Source organism: Aythya marila (assembly GCF_965140915.1).
Source record: "Aythya marila genome assembly, chromosome: 1".
Taxonomy (NCBI): Eukaryota; Metazoa; Chordata; class Aves; order Anseriformes; family Anatidae; genus Aythya; species Aythya marila.
The window spans coordinates 119,726,258-119,749,705 of record NC_139042.1 but is presented as its reverse complement, the minus strand read 5'-3'; the positions used below and the strand labels follow the sequence as shown (position 1 = coordinate 119,749,705).

Genomic DNA, 23,448 nt, shown 5'->3' with positions numbered 1-23,448 from the left:
AATGTTGTTTATTCTCCTCTGAATAACAACTGCACCCTTACCTGTAGCAAAAGAAATGGGAAGAAGCAGCAGGGAGAATATCCTTCCAGCCATGACTTCGGGTTTGATAGTCTCCAGTGTTATTAATGTTTATGTGTTGGCTAGCTTTCTAATGGAAGGCCATCACCTTTTTTTTGCAACATTACTGGTTAGAGTAGAGGAAAGAGGAAGAAGGGGACGAAAATCATGAGGGGATGTTAGAAAGGGCAGCCTTTGTCTTACAGGAATGAGTAGGATTTTCATTGAGATCTTTTTTTTCAGTGTTGTGTCCCTTTAAAGAAAATGAATATCAACTTGCAGAATGCATTTGAGAGAGAAACTGGAGGGTTAAGTTGTCAGGTACTAACCTGAAATACATAAACCCTGGGCTCTTACCCTTGCTTTGCTACAGCTCTCCCGGAGGACCCTAGGGAAGCCAGTTTGGGCATAACAGTTCTTTCTGCCTCCCAGGGAGGCTGGGCGAAGAGACACTGTAGGTCAAGTGCAGCTGTGACATAATGGTGACAGTGGCCTTCCAAGGGGTTGATAGAGATACCAAGGTGTGATAAGATGCATGGGATTCATCAAACTGAAGGTACAAAGCAGGGATCTGTGCTGGAAAATGTTTCCTTTTGTAAGGATCTGTGCCACTTGTGCACCTGGCTGCAAGCTGCTCATAGCTTTTCCTTCTGCATTTCTTTCAAAATTTACACAGTGAAAGTGTTGGAGGTTTTCTGTCCTGCATTAAAACAAGGGAAACCTATATATTGTATTTCTAAAATAAGAATTTTACAGGCATGAAGGACATCCATCCTATGTTACATAAACGTAGATACTTTTTGCTTCCTTTTCTTCCTTTTCCCTTGTTTATGCCATACAAAGAAATTATTAAAGCAAATACCATTATGGACATTTTATCTCTAATCTGCACAAAATTTTAAAACCTTTTCTCACTTTCCAGCATATATAACTATTACATTAAAGGCAAAGAGGAGTTCTGTGGCTGGGAGCTGAGGAATATGAAAGGTTTAGTAGCCTTCCTGTGAGAGGAATATGATAATGTTCACTGACAGAGGAACTACGAGGAACAATTATCCCAAGCTGTGTCTTTCAGACAATGCTGTCAGATTTTCCACTTCCATGAGCACAGCTGGGCATGTGGTGCCAGGGTGAGAAATTCCACAGTGGCTGGAAGCAGAGTGTGCTGGGTGCAGGGCTGGCCTTTGGTGCTGGAGGTCAGGAGCAGAAACTGGAGAGGAAAAGAGGATGACTTTCTCCAGCTTTGAGACTGAAATTTTGAAAAAAAAAAAAAAAAAAAAAAAAGTTTGGTAGTGTAAGGAAGGAATCTTTCAAAGATGTTCCTTCCCAGACTGCTGCTCCTATGAGTTTTGTCTCTGGGTTCAGGTTCTTAACATACCTGTACTGCCTTTACAAGATATATCCCACCTACTTCCAGCTGTCTTTGGTCTTGGGCAAATTTGCATCTTACGTATAAGTCTGCTGAAATGTTTGGGGTTTTGTTATTTGTTTATCGTTTGGTTTCTTCCATGCAATTGGTACTTTACATGCTTTTGTTTGTTTTGTTAATTTTGTTTTATTTTTTGTTTGTTTGCTTTTTAATTATGTAACATGTCCAAGGTTAGCTAATAGAATGCGGGAGCTCTGCAGGATGAGGAAGTGATCCAGGTCAAACTCCAGTGGATATTCAAACCTGAGATCTGTTTGGATGCAGAGTTTCAGTCCTACCTGGTTTATTTGGGTCAGCCAGCAATTTTGACTCAATTTCTGACTTTTGTGTATGTATAGCAGTGTGTGCGTTAGGTTCAAGCTGATTAGGTTGGTTTCCTACAAGGAAACAAAGAGGTGAAGAGATTCCGAAAAAACAACAGTGGAGGTGGTTAACTCGGGATCTGCAAGTGCTTCAAGTGCTATAGATTGCTTCTCATATACACATCACGTTTTGCTTTATGTGGTGTTTGAAATATTGAATGGTACAGCTGTATGTTACATCTCCTGATTTGATCAGTGTGTGCTGTTCTCGGTAACTTTTCAAGATTCTAGCTTTTTAAGAATGGTTTGCTAAATGCTTGAGTTAGATAATCTTTGGGACTCCTCTTAGATTACCATCTTAAATTATCATATAGATTGCTTGTTACATCAGATTACCTTGACTTTTGCCTACTGCTTTGCCTTCGTGCTTGCAAGGAATGGTCTCTTTTCTCATTCTTTGTGTGAGTTGTTTCATAGAGATGTTCCCTGGCCTACCTTTTTAATGTTTTCTAATTTCTCCGTAGAAAACTTGGGAATTCTGGATAATTCCCTAGTCAGTCAGACAGCTCAAATAATGGACCCCCAAATGTAGGCTGTTAATTATTTTTCAGTGCAATGGCAATGTAATGTGTGACAATGGAGCTTTTTGGTAACAAGCAAAATCATTTTGGACATGCTGAAGACTAGAGTGATTAGCACTTAAATAACACCACGCTTTTGAGGATATCAAAACACTTCATAGCATTTAATGAAGGAGGCCTTCCCTCTGTACCCAAAGGATATACTTCACTACTACTAGCTGTCTTCATAGGGAAGAGAGAAAACTGGTTCAGGGAGAGGTGAGGAACTAGGCAAAATTATAATTAGCAGCTGTGTCGTCTGATCAGGGTCTCAAACTCAGAGCGAAAGGCGCTGTGTTTTGGTCCTCTGCATGCACCCTACAGGGGTCCGTTGTCAGCAGAGAAGTCCTGTGGGAGCTACAGCATTGCTGAGGCTCTCCACAACCAGACAAAAAGGTTGCTCCGTGGGGAGAAGAGCCTGCCAGCAGCTGGTGGGGTGATGAAAGAGAGAAAGGAGAACAAGAATGCCAATAGACTAAATCATTCCGATTCTATAAGGAGGAAATTCTTCACTGTGAGGGTGGTGAGGCCCTGGCACAAGCTGCCCGGAGAAGCTGTGGATGCCCCATCCCTTGAGGTGCTCAAGGCCAGGCTGGATGGGGCTTTGGGCAGCCTGGGCTGGTGGGAGGTGTCCCTGCCCATGGCAGGGGGGTTGGAACTGGATGGACTTTAAGGTCCCTTCCAGCCCAAACCATTCTGTGATTCTAAAAAAATGGATAGCTGATTATGGAGGGAGAGCCTGGATGAGTGCAAGAAATGAGTGAAAAAGCAGGCGAAAGAAAAGGACTGTGTGGATGAGAGGGTGAACTACTGAATACGTGAGCCCAAATCATCCTGGGCAAAGGAGAGAAAGATGTGGAATACTAGCATATATTTGCTTTCAGCTGCTGGAACATAGAAACTCATTTTGTTTCCCATGTAATGAGCACTGTGAAGCTGAGCATTTTGTAATTAATACTCAGCTTTGAAAAATAAAGTTGTCTGCATGTATTTTGCAACACCTTTGAATTGGACACATGTAATAAATATCACCATGAGATGTCCTAACAGGATTATTTTAGGATAATGGTCAATTTGAAATTTTTAGCCTTTATGTGGCAGGGGATGAGGCCATTAGCTCATGGTTGCTCTGGCTAATCTTTCTAGCAATGTGGTGATTTGTTTTGTTTGTTTTTTACTTTGCCTTCAGCGCTATCTTTAAATCACTGTACTAGGGATTTGTTTTTAGGAGAGAACTTCCTAGGCATAGAAATACAGGACTAAATTTGCTCTCTGGGCATTAACATAGCTCCTTCCAGTGCCCTATCTCTGGAAGTGCTCAAGGGCAGGTTGGATGGGGCTTTGAGCAACCTGGTCTAGTGGGAAGCATCCCTGCCCATGGCAGGGGAGTTGGAGCTGGATGAGCTTTAAGGTCTTTTCCAACCCAGACCATTCTCTGATTCTGTGACAAAGAGGACATGGAGAGATATACCTGTGTATGAGTCTCGGGATTGACTTTGCTGTACTAGACAAGTTACCTTTTAAATTCTGCTTTTGAGAATGGTCTGTGAGGCAGGTATCTTCAGCCATACATGTGTGTGACATTTAAAAATTATATTATTTGGAAAATACCATCACTGGTACAATTTATTTATTCACTTCGTAAACATACCTACTGTTGAGAAGGGTCTGCGTGATGATTAATGAGACAATTATACACATTAATATCAGAGTAATCAGACCTCGTACTTTTAAAATAGCAACAAAAGATACAAATAAATTTTTGAAAAGCATTGTGCTGTCTGTAGTTGTCACTAGTTGGTTTGACTGAGATGTACGTAACGATAGCTGGACTTCATAGTACTGAAGCACTGTCTCTTAAGACATGTTTTACATGTGACAAATTAAGAAAATGAAACACCAACAATTTGAAAGACTAACCGAAGCCATAAAGCAAATACTGACACTCAGGCCCAGGCCACTGGTTCTCAGCTGTATGTCCTGGGTCCTGAATAGGTACAACATGAGAAGTCCATAACTGCAAAAAATATATATATCCTGACTATGTTACAGTGAAATAATGAACATTTTATCAGAGAATCAGAGGTTATCAGGGAATTCCAATGATTTTATAATAAACTGGTTATCACCAAACGAATACATATTCAAGTCCCACTACTCTAGTCAGCCAGCAAAAGAGTACCTCTGAAGGCTCATGTATTTATTAGGTAAAACACATTTTCAGGCAGAACAGCAAGGTGTTTCTTTAATTCTTCTTGTCATAGGAAGGTGGTCCTTGGCCTAATTTCATGTTGTCTCTGCACTACCCAGCTGATTAACCTTGAACATCTCAATTAAGGGATTCTTCTGCACAACTGTCCTGTGTTTGGTTTTGAATATTGGGCTGCACCACCATTTTCAAAGATGGCTTTAGTACATGTCCATTGCTTCTCACTGGCTCCTGGGAGGCCTTTTGGTTGTACATTTTGTTATTTGTACTTATTATTTTCACTCTTATTACAGTTCTCTTTTCAAGCAGTAGACAGAGCTGACTCACTGCTGCTGACTCCATGACCTGCTTCCCATTTCAACCTCTACCTGCTTAAAAAGTTTAGTAGTTGGTGGTTCAATCTCCTGGGACTAATGTCTGAGCAGTGGGCCATTGAAAAGCAAAACAAAAGGTAAAAATCCTTTTGGCTTGCGTGGCAGGAGCTCCGAGGGTGCAAGTAAACACCCACTTTGCTGATCATTGAAACTAGGGAACTGAAGAAAGAGAAGGAATGTCTTTCTAAGCAAAAAGACCTACTGGAAACTTGAAAACCACCTCTTCCTTGCTGTATTAGCAGATAGGCACAGAAGTGAAAAATAGCTTTGTTTGTTCTTCACGTAAAATACATTGAAATATCAGGAAGATACCAAGTAGCTTAGTGAGGAGTGAGCAGTGCAGGCATATCTATATATCTAATATATAGATACTTGGTTTTATCATTGACTCACTCTTGTGACTTTGATCATTTAATCTCCCTGTCTCAGTTTTCCCCAGTATTTAGTGAAGGCTGCAAAAATGCATACTGCAGTTTTTGATGTTGCAGTTGATTTCTGTAGATTCCAAGAGACGCAACAGTGCTTTAGGTACTGTGCGCCCATTCTGGAAATGCAGCGTATGTTTCAACAACTTCCAGTTTAACTAAACTGTGACTGGTAGAAACTTCATTATGTTAACTTTCCCCATCAAAGCCGAATCTCTGTTTTAAGCCTCTGTGAACTCTGTGAAGTAGCAGCACATTTCTGGATATCTGAAAAGGCTCAGATATAGTTGAATGAATTTATTAATGAAGTATTCCCTCACAGCAAACAGTAAAAAAATAAAAAAATAAACTCCCGTAATTAAACGGTGAAGAAGTAATACTTCTCACCTTCCCTTTAGAGAAAGTGAAAATAAGCACCGTACAATGTTAGATAGTTTTCTCAAAAATTAAAGTTTTATTGCTGTTGAATCCTTGCAAGTCTTATATTAACAAAACCATATGTTTTATTTTCTTAAATGTTAATATAGTTTTTTGTTTGCATTTAAATGTTCTCCTGGAGTGTTTATACCACTCCAAAGAAAGAGTATCGTTCACACATGAAAATCTGTAAATGAAACCAACTTGAAATAGAAGTAAAGCTAGCACATCTGTTTTAATATCTCAGAAAGTAAACCAGCTGTGTATATATAATATATACACGCTAGTAGTAGATGTTAAATTAGATTTTAAGAATTTGTTTCAGCTTAATAGCCTAAAATGTTATTAGTAACATAGATAAGGAAATTACTTAATAAAAAATATATGATTTTTAACCTGACAGTGTCCCTCTTAATTAAGTTATGAGATCCTTAGATGAATGATGTTATAAAAGTGCAGTGTGTAGCTTCTATTATTTATAACAGAATGCCAAAGAGCTAGCTCAAACCGATTAAAGCAAGGAAAATCTCATTGAAACTTGCCATTCTGACTAAATGAATGGTGAGTATTTCTAGAGAATTCATACAGCTTTAGCATCTCAAATATAGCAACCAGCTAGCTCTTTTTGATGCAAGAATTAAACATGTTGGGAAAATAATGATGATACTATTAAATTAATAAAAAGGATGGTCTTGGCAGGTTCTGGGATGTGAGCAAAAATACAAGTATTTAAATTGTGATGAAATTTAAATTAGAAGTCTGGATATCCTCACCTGCCTTACAATGTCAGCTTTGCACTGATTTTTTTTTATTATTATTTTTAACACAAACTTTAAATATTCCTATTAGGCAGGTAACTTTTCTCCCCTACTACAGACCAGTATGGGGCTTGTTTCTTCCTGCCCTACACTGGTTGTCTACCCTTCAGCACAGTGAGCGTTGTAGACCTTCAAGCCTTTAATCCACGTCTCCTAATAATGACAGCAAAAATTTGGAGTTTCAGCACTTCGTGTTTGACTCTGTTGCAGGGTTGAGGAGGGTTGATGTGTGATCCACAGCAGGGCTGTGCTGGCACAGGGCACTGCTGAATCATTTCCGTCCTTCATGGTGGGGGAGAAGTGATTTGGCAGGGACCACGGAGGCCAAGACTAGCAACTCACCCAGGATCCCAGCTGCAAGCTCCATTCTGTCTGCCCAGTTGTGCAGTAAAAACAGCAGGACCCTTAAGAGAGTTTGTGATCTCCAACCTCTCAGCTGCTTTTGGAAATCCCCTACCTCATCGCTTTCTTTATCTGTAATAAGTGTCTTTTAGCTCTATAGAGATCAGGTGTGGCACACAGCTTTAAGGACAGGAAGGATCTTGACGTAAGAGAATTAAGAGGGTAAATATTCATTTTGTTGGTGTTTAACTTATCATTAGTGAACTTTTACCTCTGCTCACTTACTGTAGCAATTAGGTACCTTGGAAATTAAATTATCTACAATTTAAGCAAATAAGAAAGCTGAAATCTAAGCTAAGTTGAAGTCAATGTGGTGGTGGTTTTTTTTGTTGTTTGTTTTTTCCTTCTTTCTGGTGCCATGATTTCATCCTAAATATCCAAGTCATTGAGGTAGGGTTGATTAGTATATCTTACTTACTCTTACCAGTGCTTACCACTCTCTTGAGGGCTATAAAAATAACTTATTATATGGAATTTAAATCAAAATATATGCAGCACAAGCAGATTTTAGAGAATTTGTATTTGAAATGTTTCTTTTCCTAGTCTGCCTTCAGAAAGCTCCTAAGCAGCACAAATAATGAAGCAATTCATTTTAAAGGCTTTATTCTAGGAATATGGTTGAAGGACTCAAAAGACAGAATTCCTAAGCACGTGTTCAAGGAAATACATGCTATATCTTAACATGATTATCATTTTAAGCCAGTTTCCTATAGTAGTTTAAGCTCTAACCCGTAGAACTGATAGAATATAATCAAGTCTTATGATGATCATGCTTGGCATGGAAAATGAATGTATGCAAGGCTTCAGCTTAGATTAACCATGCGCCACAGATGCATTCATGAGCCCGTTTCCTGTTTTGCTTTATAAGCACCCCCAATCCAATCCTTTAGAGACATTTTTATCTGCTAATAAGCATAATTACAGTCATTCCTGCTGTCATTTATAAAATTATAAGACATTTATTTAGTCAGTTGTGGTGTTGAAGGCTGCAAAGTTTCCCTGACCAGGGAAGTTCTGCTGAATTCCTTGAGAAGTCACCGGCAAACCTGGTCTGGCAGCCCTCTCTCCGCTAGATCATTAGGCTGTAATGAACCACTGACTGCACAGAGCTTTCCACAAGATAGGCAAGAATTTCAGGTTCTCACCTCTGTCTGCTTTGCGCCATTTATTACTGCATAGAGAGGATCTAATTTTCTGAATCCTGAGGGTGTGAATCTAGACCAGCTTCCCTGACACCTGAGGGGTTCCGGCGGTGTGCATTTCTGCAGGCCCAAGGCCTTTAAAACCAGTGGGGAGGAGGGTGTAAATTTGGCTGTCTGCTGAGAGTTTTCAGGAGCATTGCAGAGGAGGGGAAATGACACTACTCCACTTTAAATGGCATATCTTGAGTGACTTCAAGGTAAGGAGGCTGTCCTGTAGGCCTTCTGCTGCTCAACACAGCTCGTGGTGCTACGCCTAACTTCAGCCATCCTTTCCCCAGTTGAGAAGCTCCTTTGGCATGCTTTTAAAATGCAAGTAATCCACACGATTTAGAAATCTAATGTTATTTTCCAGGACAACAGTGTTTCCTTTGGACACTCATGACAACAAATAGAATGTGTCACTTATATTTATAACCTTTTAATCCTTCTGTAGGTATCCAAATACTTGCCTCAGATAGTGAACAGATTTTACTCTTAGTAGCTCCACAGACAATAAATTGCAGTTGTCTTCTTAGGCACTGGACAACGGCAAGTCAGTGATATGAATATCTAACTGATGACTTCTTGTATGAAGGAAACTTAGGCCTCATGTGTTTAAAGTCACACACACACAGAGTCCACACACAGAATTGTAGAGGTTGGAAGGGACCTCCAGAGATCATTGGGTCCAACCCCCCTGCCAAAGCAGGTTCCCTAGAGCAGGCTGACCAGGTAGGCATCCAGATGGGCCTTGAATATCTCCAAAGAAGGAGACTCCACAACCCCCCTGGGCAGCCTGTTCCAGTGCTCCGTCACCCCTACCGTGAAGAAGTTCTTTCGCATGTAGTCCTGCTTACTACTCAATATACTACCACAAAGTCCACAAGAAGCAGGGTGGTCAGATGACAGGTTACCTGAACACATCCAGAGTGTGGACTTTGGTTGTGTACACTGATGTTACATACAAAGCATCTGATACGCTTCTGTGGGCCCCACACCCTGTAACAAGAGTTTGGCATATCTTTTTAAATCAGTAGGAGTTTTGTCATTGACTTGAATTTAAATTGTGAAAAGGCTCTTGTTTTGAGGAAAGATATCTAAAAGTTCCAGAATAAGCACATCTGTTAGCCAGACGTCACTTCAAAAACCTAACTCTAGTAGAAAGTTTTAAAGGCTTTGTGGAAAATAATGGACCGCTCTGGGGAACTGCGGAATATTCAGATTAATCATCTAGACAGAAGTTTGTGAGTCTAGGGACTGTTCAGTATAGAAATGCTGAAGTCACTAGCAAAATGTTATGGTAGGTCACTCAGTACTACTAAAAAGGAATATCGTCCTTTTAACTTGTGAAATCCTGCTGTCTATCTAAAGGTGGGTCAGAGTAGAATAGTTCAGAGACAGCACTGATAAAAACTGTGACTGTTACTAATTTCACCCTCACTGATATTTGTTCCATGCAACTGCTGTTTCCTCTTCCTAATTCACATTATAGTTGAGGATTTTTTTTTTGTTTATCCACATGAATAGACAAGCTCATGAAATGGTCTCAAGCAGCAAACGGCTTTGGAAGCCAGACAAAGTGAACTAATCTCCAGTTTATAAACGTATTGCGATGCTGAAAGAGCAAATGCTTCAGCAAGCAACTTTAAAGAGGAGTTGGGGTGTGGAGTTTCTGAAGGAAAGAAGTTGGAGGTGACAGAGTACAATAAGGCCAGAGCACAATGACAGCCTGACTAGAGAAATTTGATTATATAAAGAGGGATAATAGATGAATCAACTAGAAAAACAGACACCAGAGAGAGCAGACAGAATACAAGAAAAGAAGCATTTGACCATAGGAAAATAAAATGAAGAGAACTTAGCAGTTTCCTACTAGCCAGCCTTTGAAACTGAATGGAGTATGTGAGATTTTTAAAATATCGTTTGTTTCTTAGACTGCTGGAGAAAGGACACTGCAAGGGACGAAGTGACTCTGCTATCACACAGCTCAAACTGCTTCAAAGGTCTGCCCAGTGTGGTAAGTGGCGCAAAGCACTTTATGATCTCTGGATGAAAGTCTCGATAGTAAGTCCAAAATTTTTTTTTCAAAGGGCAAGTCCAGCAGTCCTTAGCCCCAATTCAGGCAAAACTGCCATTGTTTCATACATGAGCGTCTGGAAAACAGAGGATACAGGGGCATTGAGCCAACTGTTCTTTTTTTTTTTTTTTTTTTTCCTCTCTCTCTCTTTTTTGACTTTATTGTAGAAAAGGCTGAAAGACTTTTCAGGGTGGAGGACATTGTGAGAAAGGGAGGGGGCCACCCGCTGGTAATGCGAGGCTGAGCGTGTTCTCCACCACTCTCTGTCCACCTGCCCTCAATTTGCCTTATATTTTGCATCATTCAGTTGAGGCCAATCTTTCAGCCAGATAAAAAGGACTTTGCAGAAAGTTATGGGCAAGCAGTCTGAATGGAAACTGTTCTGCAAACTTAATTACAGTGTTTGCTGTTAAATGCAAACTAGTAACAGCACACTGGGATTAGCTGAGTGTTCAGCAGAGAGAGTCCAGGTACAAATGCTTTAGTTATATGAATCTGAATTTGAATTAGACACCTTTCAGCTTCTTAAAAGAAACTTTGTCTCACCTGTGGTTCAGGTTGTATCCCTCCTTTTTTTCTTTTCTCTCTCTCTTTTTTTTTTTTTTTTTTCCCTTCATTACATGTGTGTACAATAAAATCACAGTCAAAGCAAAGCAAACAGCTATGTTTGATTCTCCTTAGGGCTATATTGCAATCAATGAAGCATCTTCATGATCTATTGTTCTTAAAAATGTACACGCTGAGTCACTCCCTCAGCATCATCTTCTTGCAGTTCAGGGTAGGATTTCACCTCAGGTTTCAGTGATTGTTTTGGAGTCTGGGGAGCAATTGTGGATGCGTTCCTTTTGCTTGGGAGTAAGATTTCCTGCTACCATTAACCTTTGCAATTGCTGACTAGTAACAAAGAGACTTATTTGGGTGCTACTCTTTTCAGGTGTTGAAGCTACTGCTAGTTTGAAAGGGCTGAGCAGAACGCCGAGTGCATTGCAGAGAGAGGCTTCACACTGTGCTGCACAGGCAGGCTTAGCTTGGGCAAACTCTCCCTGGAGTCAGTTGAGGTTTTCCCTAAGTGAGAAATGAGTTAAAAAACTGAGGCAAGATTCTGATCTTTTACCCAGGCACAACTCCAGCAACTTTGGAAGAGTTACTTTTGACTTACAGCATTGTAACATGGATCAGAGTCTGGACTACAATAAGGACTTCAGCATTTGGCCCTGCTTCTGTGTAGGCTTTTATTAATTTATATATTCTTTAAAAAATGGACAATTACATTGACTTTAATAACCCTTACCTCAAAGTTCACTTTAAAGAAAACTAATAAGGCTTTTTATTTAAAGGAAAAAAAAAAAAAAAAAAACTAAAAATAAAAGTTTAGCTATGGTCAGCCAGGGTGGGAAATTCCATTGTGGCTGCAAGCCCATGGCAGGTAGAGTGGAATTTAATGAAGGAAACTGCTGTGTTTTTGTGTCTTTCTGTATGTTTTTCCTTTAAAACCAAGAGCTGGGCAGGCTTCCCATTTGACCTGATGTGACCCAAGCAAATTGCTTCTTATATAAAAACAACTGCAGACTTGGAGAATGTGAAAATGCACTGTATCCTTTTTCCAACTCAGGGAAAATGAAAGCCTGAGAAACAGGACGGCCCTGTCAATACTCGTTGAGCAAAACTATCACTCAAACCCGATAAAGAGAGATTAGAACAGGCTTCCTTATGCCAGAGGGATTCATTATAAGTTAGATCTCTTTATGTGTTGTGTGGTTTTTGTTGTGTGTTTTTTCTTTTTTTTTTTAAACAGACACACTTACCGTCAGTAAGGGAAAAATCCATTTTTCAAATAATGTTTTTTCTCTGTGTGAAGGGAGCAGGAAAGGAGCACTTGTAAAGGAGGACAGAGAAGGAAAGAGGGGAAAAAAGGGTTTTAACTAACACATCCAAACTAAAGAAAGAAATTGATAATGGTTAAGATGTAGGCAAAAAGCCCAGCTTTTAGCTTTTGCTGTAACTTGGGAGAGCACAGGCGCAGGGATTCAGGGTGTGTCTGCTGATATTGTATTCAGATGTGTTGCCTTGGCATGTGTACTGACGGATTTATTTAAAAAACAAAGCAAAAAAAAAAGCATTGTGTGCTCGTGAAATGACTTCATAAAATCCTTCCCTTTATGAATTATTTTGATCACAGGGCTTGTTGTTTAAATTTCTAAAGTACGGCGCTTTTTTTTTTTTAATTGCCTTCTTTTCAGAACTGTCTGTTCTCAAGTTGGCACCTTTCGCATAACAGCATGCGGAGATTAAAGGAGAGGAGAGGGAGGGGAGCTGGGGGGGGGCTCTCGTCAGACCAAGGGGGTGACACAGCGCATAAATCAAACGAATGTCTTCTGAGGGTCACTGCTGAAACGAGCCTTGAGCTCTCAGCTCCTCATCTGCTGCATGGGCAGGTACAATCTTCAGTGGAGAGAAGAGCAAATACTCAAAATGTCGCGTGCTGCCATGTTGCAGAAGGCAGAATAGGCTCCTGGTTGCTCTGTGTTGCTTAAAATGGAGGTGAAGGGCTTCTCACCCAGGGAAGAAAGATGCTGTGAACCAAGCCTGGTCCAGTGGGGCCTGCCTTTCCGAAAAATGGATTTTGCTTGTGCTCAGTGAGCCTTCTGCCTGGTGGTTGGGGTCTTTTCATGCCATGGCTTGTGAATATACACTGTAAGCACTGCAGGATTGCATGCTAAATGGGCAGATGTTCAGAAGGAGGCTATTTGGACGGTTTTGCTCTAAATATTGTGTTAAGGACCTGCAAAGTCAAGATCCACCACCATCATCATACAAATCCTGTATTTATCCAAAAGTTGCAACGGTATTTTCAGCCTCGGCATGAAAGTCAGAAGGTTTTCCTGGATTAAGGCTCTGTACTAGGGATCAGGAGAGCTGGTAGTCACTTGCTGTTTCTTCTTTTTGTTTGCTGGGGAACATTCTCAAGCTCTCTAGTATTTTGTTGCTGTTATTTGGTAGGGTCTGAAGTACGATGGTGCTTGGGACTACCCTCCAAGACTATTCCTGCTTGTGTAAAGGAGGAAGTTAGGGTAGCCCTTACCTGAAAAGTAGTGTGAGCTTTTTATTCTAGCATTGTGTTCAAAGCATTAGGATTTATGTGGTAAGCTGTATTTTCTGTCAGGAATGCTTGTCTTTTCAGAAGGTCGCATGCAGAACCATGAGCCTGGTATCTGAGGACAGGAATAATAGTTTTGTGTTATGTGTATTGATTTATTTGGTCCTCCTCTCATTGCATTGTCTGCTAGGCAGGGAGATCACAGCTGCACATATAAATGTGTGTAGTATCATGGCAAACAATGACTTAGGGTTCTAGATTATGATGCAGAAGATGCTGATTTCCATGTAAGCAAAGAAACCTTGTTTGGCTTGCTGGACATGATATTAGAGCAAAATACATTTTACTTTTTTGCTGCATGGAATTTTTCTGTTAGTAGCAGAGCTTCCAGCTTCTGGCAGATTTGCTTTTAACTGTGTACAGGAAAGTTTCCAAAAAGAGACAAAGAGTGGAAACCCTATTATCTTATTCAAGAGAATTTGTCTCTCAGTTTAGAGACACTTTGTTCCCAGAAACTCTTTTCCATAGCCTAATATATCTTAATTCTCATATAGACAAATATGGCTGTACATAGATTTTTTTGTTGTTGTTTACTTCAGGACCTTTCCTTGTACAGATTAGATACCTCTCTCATTTTCGAAACTGTACTTTGGGTTTCTGGAGATGAGTGCCATTCAACTAGCTTTCCTTGAAGGCAGGTCTTCTTGACCCTTAGTTAGGAGAGTCTATTATGTTTGACATGATGGACCTTGTGTAGAACTATGCTGATCTAAGTGTGTCTTTTTACTTCCTGTGCATAAGCATTAGTACCACTTCATGTATCTTCCGTTCTGGGCTGGACACTGAAACCATCTAATTTTCAGTGTATATTAATCCATTCATCCAGTAACAGCTGACTATATAACAAGACTGAATTATTTTTTGTAAATATGATTTTCTGCTGCTTGTGCATAAGGTTATAGTAATCCACTCCAGTTTTAGGTTAGTCTTACTGCTTCTCATGGGTGCTTAGAACAGCATCTATAATGACAGATTGCTTTTTTTTTTTTTTTTTTTTTTTTTTTTTACAGGGCAAAGCACTTAGCGCAGTGATGAGAGCAGTTTAAGTACATAGATGTCTTTCTGAGAAGGGATTTAAAAGTGAAGTGCTGTAAGGTGTCTGCATTTTTGGCAATGGACTTTTCAACTGTTTTGAATTCTGGTGAAAGGCCTAAGGAACCTCCTAAGCAGAGTTCAAAGGGCATTTGGTGGCTCATGGAAAAAATCCTGTTGCATGTCAGTTCTCCCAGTCTGGGCAGAATGTCACAGGACATGTCATCATGCGTCATCTGTTATTCTAGTTAGATAAATTCTCAGCTGCTTTTTTTGCACATACTCTTATTGATTTCAGAGGGAGTTTTGTCCAAGTTAAGAAGTGAATAGTGCTTCAGGATTCAACATCGGATTTTTATGTTCATGGTCTTGACCAAGCATGTGAGCAGATTGCTGAAAGTCAGGACAAAATGAAGATATTACTGCATGAAAAGCAGAGGAAGAAATTTCTCATTTAGAAATCCAAATTACGGTGTCAGCAAGAGATGTTCAGTCTGTTTAGAATATTTCCAAGTTGTCCTATCCACGCCCAGAGCTTCCTCTGGCTTCAGTGCAATTATTCTTACAGCTTCAGGAACTTTCCCAATAAACCTGCATCGAAGACCATTTAGCTACATGGGAATGCTTCCAGTAATGTCCGTGTGCCCTGCTCTGGGCTGCACATGCATGTGCTTCTGAACTGAGTACTACTGGAGAGACTCTATTCTCCTGTTTGAAAGATATAAAACAAATTAAATTCTCTGGTCAATAGTTCAGTTTTGATGTCAAAACTAGTGACAAAAGTGAAAGCTATTGATAGGAATTATGAAAATAATACGATGGGTACTGCAATTTGTAATACATAAAGGCTCAGAAAAGAGATTTATTTCTTACTGAATTTGAGAATGTCACTGATTTGGGGATATCTCGTTTCTACTGGGAACTGCATTTGTAAATATTGCAATATTTACACTACATACATATTTTACTTTATATACTTGTTATATTTTTAAGAACAGTGACAGTAATATAAAAACTGGTAATAGTATCTTGAATTTTTATAGGTTTCTTCACCTGAAAAATTTATAAAGGACCTTATAAACATAGTTCTTGCTCTTGTGAATACTTACCACTACTTACTAAATTTTAAGTGTGAGAGTAGTCCTGTAAAGCTAAAAATTCAGGGGAATAGCTAACCAGATGTAAGCTAAGTATGTGTGTACATGTTTTTGTAATCAGAGTTTTACATTTTTAAAGAAACTGCACAAAAATCTTATCACTTACTTAAAAAAAAATACTTTTGGAATAAGACGAGAACGTTATTCACTAACTTACAACAGAAATGCATAAAACTTCACTGTTGATACTGCAAAACGGACTTGAAAGAGAAAATTATATTTACCCAACAATTTGGAATGTGGCAAGCACACTGCAGTACTTTTTCTTCTTTTCCTTGTCTCATGCGCAAAGACTTGCAGGATTTCAGTTCAGTCTACAGTGAAAATAAATAGGATACCTCACTCAAGAAGAACCTACGTCATTTGCTTAAGAATGCATATAAAGCATTTGACAGGGTTGAGTGGTATTTTATTTGGTTAAATTAGGGTTTGAGGTATGTGCAGTTTAAACTCCTTCCCCTTCTGAGAATGATAAAAGACAGGAATGCTGTAATCGTCTGGTTATATGAGGCCAGAACAGGTGCAGGATATGGAAGAATGAATGCTCTTTCCCCTCACATCTGTTCTCTGATGAACTATTTAATTCTTCTTGCAGGAATCTGTTAAAAGCTTTTCTAAGGCTTCCCTGTAGGCAGGCAGTTCACTGCAGCACCCTACATGCAGCACCTTCTGATGCATGGGAAGTAACATATGCACATGTCCTTTCCATTTCTCAATGTGGAATGAGAAAAACAGGAATGTATGCTTAGAAATCCTCTCTGTACCTTCCTTCTGGGTACAGCAGAGGTTGAACTGACTGAAGAGTAGCATCATGATCCATCTCTGCTGGTGGGAATAACATTGATTTCTTTTGTGTTTAAAACAACGGTTAGAACTGGATTGCTTTACAGAAACTGTTTGAACTGGATTGCTCATACAGAAATGTATGAGGATCTGTCAATTTTTCTAGTTGTTTTTTTTTTTTTTTTTTTTTTTTCAATATCCAAATAAATTATAAGTGAAAGCAAAAACTCATAAATGCTTAATTTGAAATTGTTTCTGCTTCTGGATCAAGACAACTTGAGTTTATCGGACTAGATGTCCTCTTGTTGGGAAAATAAGCTGTGCTACATTCCTTATTTCTTTGTTTCTTTGTGATAGGTGTGCCCAGATGTTTGAGCTTTTGGAAATGATGTTTGAGTTTTTGAAACTCAGAGCCATATTCTCTTCTTAGTACAGATTTCTTCATAATACTTCTGCTAATTTTAATGGGATCCATAAATAAATCCCTTTTGTAGATGGAGAGGAAGGGATCTTGAATGTTTTATTCTTCCCATCTGTGTATTGGGAATGCTATCTGATGAGGAGGACGAAAGGAGTGCCAGTTTACAGCAGAAAAGTATTAGAGGAATTCCCACCACACACCTCTCCTGCAGTGAAACAGAAGTATATGCTTACAGAAGAAGACTGTGAAGTTTGGTGTGAGCTTGGGTTTCAACTTCCTCCAAGTCTTGACGTGCTGGAATCCAGCATTTGAGTCCAGATCATTCCTATTTGATGGTCCAAGTCTCAGCTATGTGTAAAAAAATCCTGCTTAACCTTGGAAACTTGAAAGTCAGAATTTTATTTTTTTTTCTCTAAAATAACTGAAGATAAATGGACCCTATCAGAGGGTGATTTATTCTGCTTGGGTAGACCTCTTATGATGGGACAAATTTCTCTTTAAAGGCACCTTGGTATCACAGAAAGCATTTAAACAAAAGATACTAGGCTGCAGTAATTCATATGGATGTTGTCATTAGGTATTGTACTACCAGTGTGGTCCTTTTACGGGGCAAGTTAGTCCAGGACAGAGGAGAAAACCAGTCACTAAGTGTATGCTGTGCAGTTCAGCATAGTACAGTGAATGTAAGTCTGCAGTGAACAAACCACCTCTAAAAAAAAGAAGCAGCATAGGTCTGATAGCATGGCACGCTACCCAAGTTCATAAGCACTGCTTTCTCAAAGTGTTTATTTGTTCAGGTGCACCATGATGCTATTCTGCTTTTGAGATCTAGGTTTGATTATCCATGTTGCACTGTACTCTGCTGGCTGGTTATACAGCCCCTTTCAGACTGACACTGGGGCTAGCTGTAGCAAAAAGAAAAAGTATTGTCTAAAAGAAACAGTTCAGTTAGGTATTCACAGTTCACAAAGCAGTTTTTAAATAGAATATTGCTATATGTTTACAGCTGGGCTTGTGTTTTGTTTCCACTTAGTGATACTTATGTTTTGGCTTACTAGTTTTACTAGCCTAGTTTAACCCCACCTGCAGGTATAATGAGTATACATTATGAGTCCACAAACTATATATGAGTCCACAAACTTTTTAAAATCACTGATGGGAAAGAGGATATCCTGGGAAGATATCACAAGAGGTTTGCTTTCTTTTTATATCTTTTTATACCATTCCTTCTAGATGCATGCTCTTGGCCTCCATTAGAGTCAGAGGACTGGGTTAAATGGACCATCTATCCCCATGTATTACCATGTGCTATTCAGGAGACCTTATATACATACCTGAATATATGTATGCATATGCAGCAAGCCTTTCAGTCTCCAAGGTGCAGCGAATAATTATTGTCATCTTGTCCTGTGACATGGTTAGCAGGTCACATGAAGATACTAGTTGAGAACGCAGAGTCTCAATCTCTAGTTGTGCCTCTTACCTACACACGGATCCTTCCTGCTTGAACTCTTCAGTATACTTCAGGCTCAACTTGAACTGCCTAGCCCAGTGATGGAAAAGAAACCCTTTTAGATCACTGTATGGGGCTGTTAGGAGATTAATGTGAGAAGAGGGAATGTAGCTGCCAGTCTTCCTGCTGAGATGGCAGGAGTGCCACTTTCATGCTTTGCAGCTGCTCTTTGCTAAGGCCAGTAGAGAATGAGTTGAGCTTGCTCATGGAGCCCAGGCATGTAGTGCTCCTACCAGTGCCGCCAAATAATCATACATTAGTCACTTCATATTGTGTGTGTTCAAATACATATAGATGTATGGTATGCATAGTTTTTGTATAAATATGTAAAAATATACAAGTGTGCCTACATGCATCCAAGGGAAGCACTGGCATTTAGCTGCTGCGGTTCTAATGGCCTGGGGGCTAAGCCTTGAGCATAATTTAAATACCCATAGCAGTCGTTCCTTCTTTTCTGCAAAAGGGCCATGCATGTTACATGCCTTTCATGCAAATTCAATCTTTCTAGACACTTTTGAACAGTAGGACCAGCACTTTATTTGTCTTAAAGAAACATGAGTGTTCTGAACCAGCGCTTTCTATGATAATGAAAACATGTTTTAAACACAAGGAAGATTTCCAGTGATACAAATTTCTAACAGTACTGTCTCTGACAGTGATTTCTTATTATGTTCTTAAGTAGATCACATCACTGGTTTTCCACTGTTTTCCCATCTGAATGAACCATTGTGAGCCTTGATTAATAATTGGAAGGATCCTTGCAAATGGAAGCTAGTTGTGAAAATGGGTGAATAAATATATAGATATATGGTCTATAGACATTCTGATGAACTTCACCTGAAACAGCTCAATATCTCTGAGCTTTAAAAAGCATAGGAGATATTAGTAGTATTACATTGAGTTTTATTCATTAAAAAGATGTTTGAAATGCATTATTCTGTTTAGTTCAGCAAGCATTCACCAGTTAAGTGATGAGTTATGGCCTTTTTATGGGACCAAAGCACAACAGGAGAAAGTATTCTATTTTCCTTTTCCAGTTTTTGCATTGTGACCTGACATTTATGTATATTGCATAAAGCAAATTCTGAGCACTGCAGCTTCAATGACTTGGGAACTGACAAATATTTTTTGTCATTTTTACTTTCTTATTGTCGTTTTCTAAGAAGTTAAACATACTGTGCTATGCAGCTCTTTCCAGATAGCATAGAAAGGCTTTGATGGAGAGGTTAGAGGAGGCTACACCATTACTGTTCCTGTATGTCCAACTTTTCAGTATAAAAATAATGTGTACCTGAGTATAACAGAAATGGTTGTGTCTGCTTGATTGTATCTTTAGAAGCTTAAAAATCTAAGCTATGAATGATATGATGAACTAAGCATGTAACAACAAAAAAACTTCCTCTAAATTACTCAGGTCTTTGATTCAAGAGTCACTTTAGTTGAAATGAGTCAGTCTTCCTCTTGCTGGCACTGGGAAATTCAAGAAGAAAAGCAAAAGAATTCCTCCAGCATAACAATACCATCCATTGTAAGTCAGTGCCAGCCGGAGATATCAGGAAGCAAGGAGCTAGGCCAAATCAGCACTTATTTGTTAATTCCAGGAATGTTTCAAATATTTGAGGGCAGTTTCCGGACAGAGTGATGATGGTGGAGGGTTCTGGCATTACAGTTTGTCGGGGCATGATGGATCTTGTCTTTGGATCTGTTCACATTCAGGCACTCATTTCATTGCACTTTAAGTGATTGTCCTTCACACTGTTCCAGCAGGAGTGGCAAAAATCTGAATGGACAAATAAAGCAAAGAGCCCTTCGTCAGAGCCCCATCTGAATGCTGAGCTCATTTTTCCTTTCTGTCTTTTTGAAACTTAATTTTACATCAGACCCAGAGGTCAAAATTCAGGCATTGCAGTTCCGGTGTGCTCACCTAGCAGCTACTGTATTGCAGATACTGTATTTTTAGGTCACTTTGAGGTATAGAGGGAATTCATCTTTATCATTCCTTAATCCCTTGCTGTCCTAGTGCTTCTTCATTGTATTTGTGTTGCAGATTTATCAGGTCTTTTGCAAGTACCTCCACTCACTGTGCAGACATCTATTTTTTCAAGTGGTCCTCTGCCTTCATTACATCTGCTTAACTCACAGTTATTCTGCCATGCCCGGTCTAGTACACATTTCCTTGATCTCTTTTCTGTTTTTTTTTTGTTTTTTTTTTTTTTTTTTCTCTTTCTCACAATTCAAGTAAGTCTCTGACCCTATGAATTGAATGCAGACATAACCAAGTGAAATTCTATGGCTTATATTACTTAGTGGGTAAAACCATGCTACTTGGACAGACTGCTGGAGCAGTGAATCTTGTAGTTTGTTCATTTTGATTCTGTGGATATTTCCTTCTGACCTCTTAGTTGCATCCAGACTTTTGCAGGAGCAACATTTTATATCTTGATATACAAAAAAGATGCATACACAGCAGTGAGTTTCCAATCTTGATAGCATAAATTCACTCAGATTTTTTTTTTTTTTTTGCTTTAAATCTAAATAAATTAGATTAAATTGCAAGGAAATCTGTAAATTGCAAGGACAAAAACATGGCTGAAAAGAAAAATGTTCATTTCTATTTTGCAGATTATTGTTCTGCAGTCACAGTATTTGAGCACGTCTCAAAAGTTCATTAGGCAATGCAGCTAGTATCTGTCATGAATTTACAGTCTTGTTTGGCTTTTGCTTTTCCTCATCCTGCTTCTGCTTTTCCTCTTCCAGCAATGCGATATGGTACCCAACCTGCAAGGTTTTCCATGCTGTTTTGCTAGAGTCACCATGCCTTTTCCAAATCTGTTTCTAGGCTATTAACTTCTTCTGATCTGTCCTGTTTACTCACTTATCTAATTTTTTTTCCCCTAATTCAGTGAATGTAGGTCTAGCATGCTTGCTGGAGACACAGGTCTGAATTTCTTTAAAGCAACCTTTCTGCTGTGATATAAGCAATATTCTTTTGTTCTCTTTTAGGCATTCCAGGTGTTAGATTTAGTCTCGTAGTTTTTCAGACCTGAATGAGCAATGTTTATCGTAACCTAGTTCTCTGCTGAGAAAATTGTTTCTTGCTGACTTTTTTTTTTTTTTCTCTGAAGCCTGATGGAATTTGCACCTTGTTCCACGAGATGGTCAAGAATGACTGTTTCCCAGTTACCAGCCTGGTCTTGTCTTCTCCACTTCTCCCATTTCAACCATCAAGTGTAAAAATAAGGTTAAGATTAACTGTTACCCAACAGCGGTCTGCATTGCCAAGCAAGATAACAGAGAAAAACACAGCTTCCTTCAAGTTCACAAAATTGCTTGAGCTTGGAATAATGCAAGACCGCTGAGTTCAATTCCAAGAGGAAGGCTCTTCAGCAAGTTCAGGTTGACCGAAGAGCTAGCCAGAAATGGTGGTTACAGTGAAGCCATTCTGACACAGAAAATAGTCACGGAAAAAGAAAAAAAAATTAAAACTGAGAACAGTTATGGTTTCGTATTTTGGGAGTGGTGGGGAAACAATGGATATTCAATAGTAGAGTGTTGGCTCAATAAAATGCAGGGATTCATTTTGAATTTATATGGAGGTCAGTCTCGGCTGGCTTTCTTGTTTCTTAATGTATTAACTGAGCGTGTAAGAAAGAAAAAACACACAACAAGCAGCATTTGCTTTCTGCAAACTTGCAGTGCACCAGCTGTGAGAGGGTATGTGTTCCTGGGGACAAGCAGTTTTTATACTCTTTTTCTGACAAGCACTGTGTAGTTACATCTTCAATCAGTAAATGTATGTGTTTTTAATATATATATATACACACACACGTACATATATATCATTTAAGTAAATAACTGTGGAAAGGGGGAGAAATAGTTATAAAAATAAGCATTCTGAACAACAAACAGGCTTAGTGTACAACTAAAGGAAACTTGGAAGAAACAGGCCTTCATGAAGGAATAACATTGTTGAAACCATATGTTTTCCATGTACCGGGGAGACTGTTTTAATAGTTTACAAATGCATATAACCACAGAAAGACTAAAATTAGTCAGTGCTTTAAAGGGCTAAAGATTGACACAAGTCATTCCAGTCAGTAAAGCACTTCTTTTCATCCAGATCCAGTGAATAAACTTATGTGACTGAGCTGAAGGGAGGTGCTGGGGGGGGTGAGGGGGAACATGGTGTGTCTCTGGCTTGGGGGGGGGCATGGTGTGTCTCCAGCTGCTGAACAGAGCTGTCCAAAACTTTGCACAGCTAATTTGCAGTATCCAGGAGAAGCATTTTCCTCAGGCATTGTGCCTGGTGGGAAGGATGGTGGGCTAGACCACAAGTAACCTGAGTTCTGTCCCTGCTCTGCCACTGGTATGCTACAAGATCTTGAAGAAAGCATTCCTCCTCCTTGTAGTAGATGTGCCATCATAAATTATCAAATCCCCCTGTAGTCTAGACTGCTTTGGGAATGGCTGATGAAAGGTGGCAGCTAGGAGTTTTCTTTTGCCAACCCTTTCTGCCAAAGTTTTTTTGAACTTAGTAGCCTAAAGCAAAACTCAGGTGAGTCTCTATAGCCTCCAGGGTTTGTGCTGAAGCTGTACAAAACCTTCAGTACTGCACGGTATCATTTTAACAGCTCCAGGGTTACTCTGAGCTGGGCCCACCTTCATTAAAGGGGTTTGTAAATCTCAGCAAATCCTTCATCGTCTGATCTGAATTATGAACTGGCAATGAAACCAGGATCTTCTGTTGAGCTGTAAAGGCTTTATCAGTCTGTGTAGGCCTGTCGCCACGAAAGCTTAGCTGTCTTTCAGCAGCGCTCGCATGGCAGCTTTGCTTTGCTGCATGTCCTGTTCAGTCTTCTGTTCATCCCTAGATAAGCTTCATCCCAGATGGCTTCATCCTTCATCGATTCTGGGCTGTGTATGACAGCTGAGGCATGCACAGTGATGTCACCCAGTTCTGTGATATCACAGGCTGGATGTGAGCTGGGTTCCTTCATCCAGGATCCCTTGTTCCCAAATCCAAAGTAAGGATGTCCTTCCAACCCACTTAGACATCTTTCTCATCATGACAGCT

The 23,448-nt window shown here is 39.6% G+C and overlaps 1 protein-coding gene across 12 annotated transcripts in view; it reads left to right on the top strand.

Moving 5' to 3' along the window:
- The window catches only part of ZBTB20 (zinc finger and BTB domain containing 20), a 452,132-nt gene that overhangs the window by 235,274 nt on the left and 193,410 nt on the right, over positions 1 to 23,448 (top strand). For 11 of the 12 annotated variants that reach the window (XM_082751625.1, XM_082751617.1, XM_082751629.1 and 8 more), the window contains one exon: positions 10,169 to 10,251. The exons of the other annotated variant lie outside the window; for it this stretch is intronic. The gene's annotated coding sequence lies outside the window, so the exon portion shown is untranslated. The remainder of the gene's footprint in view (positions 1 to 10,168; positions 10,252 to 23,448) is intronic. 12 annotated transcript variants of the gene reach the window in all.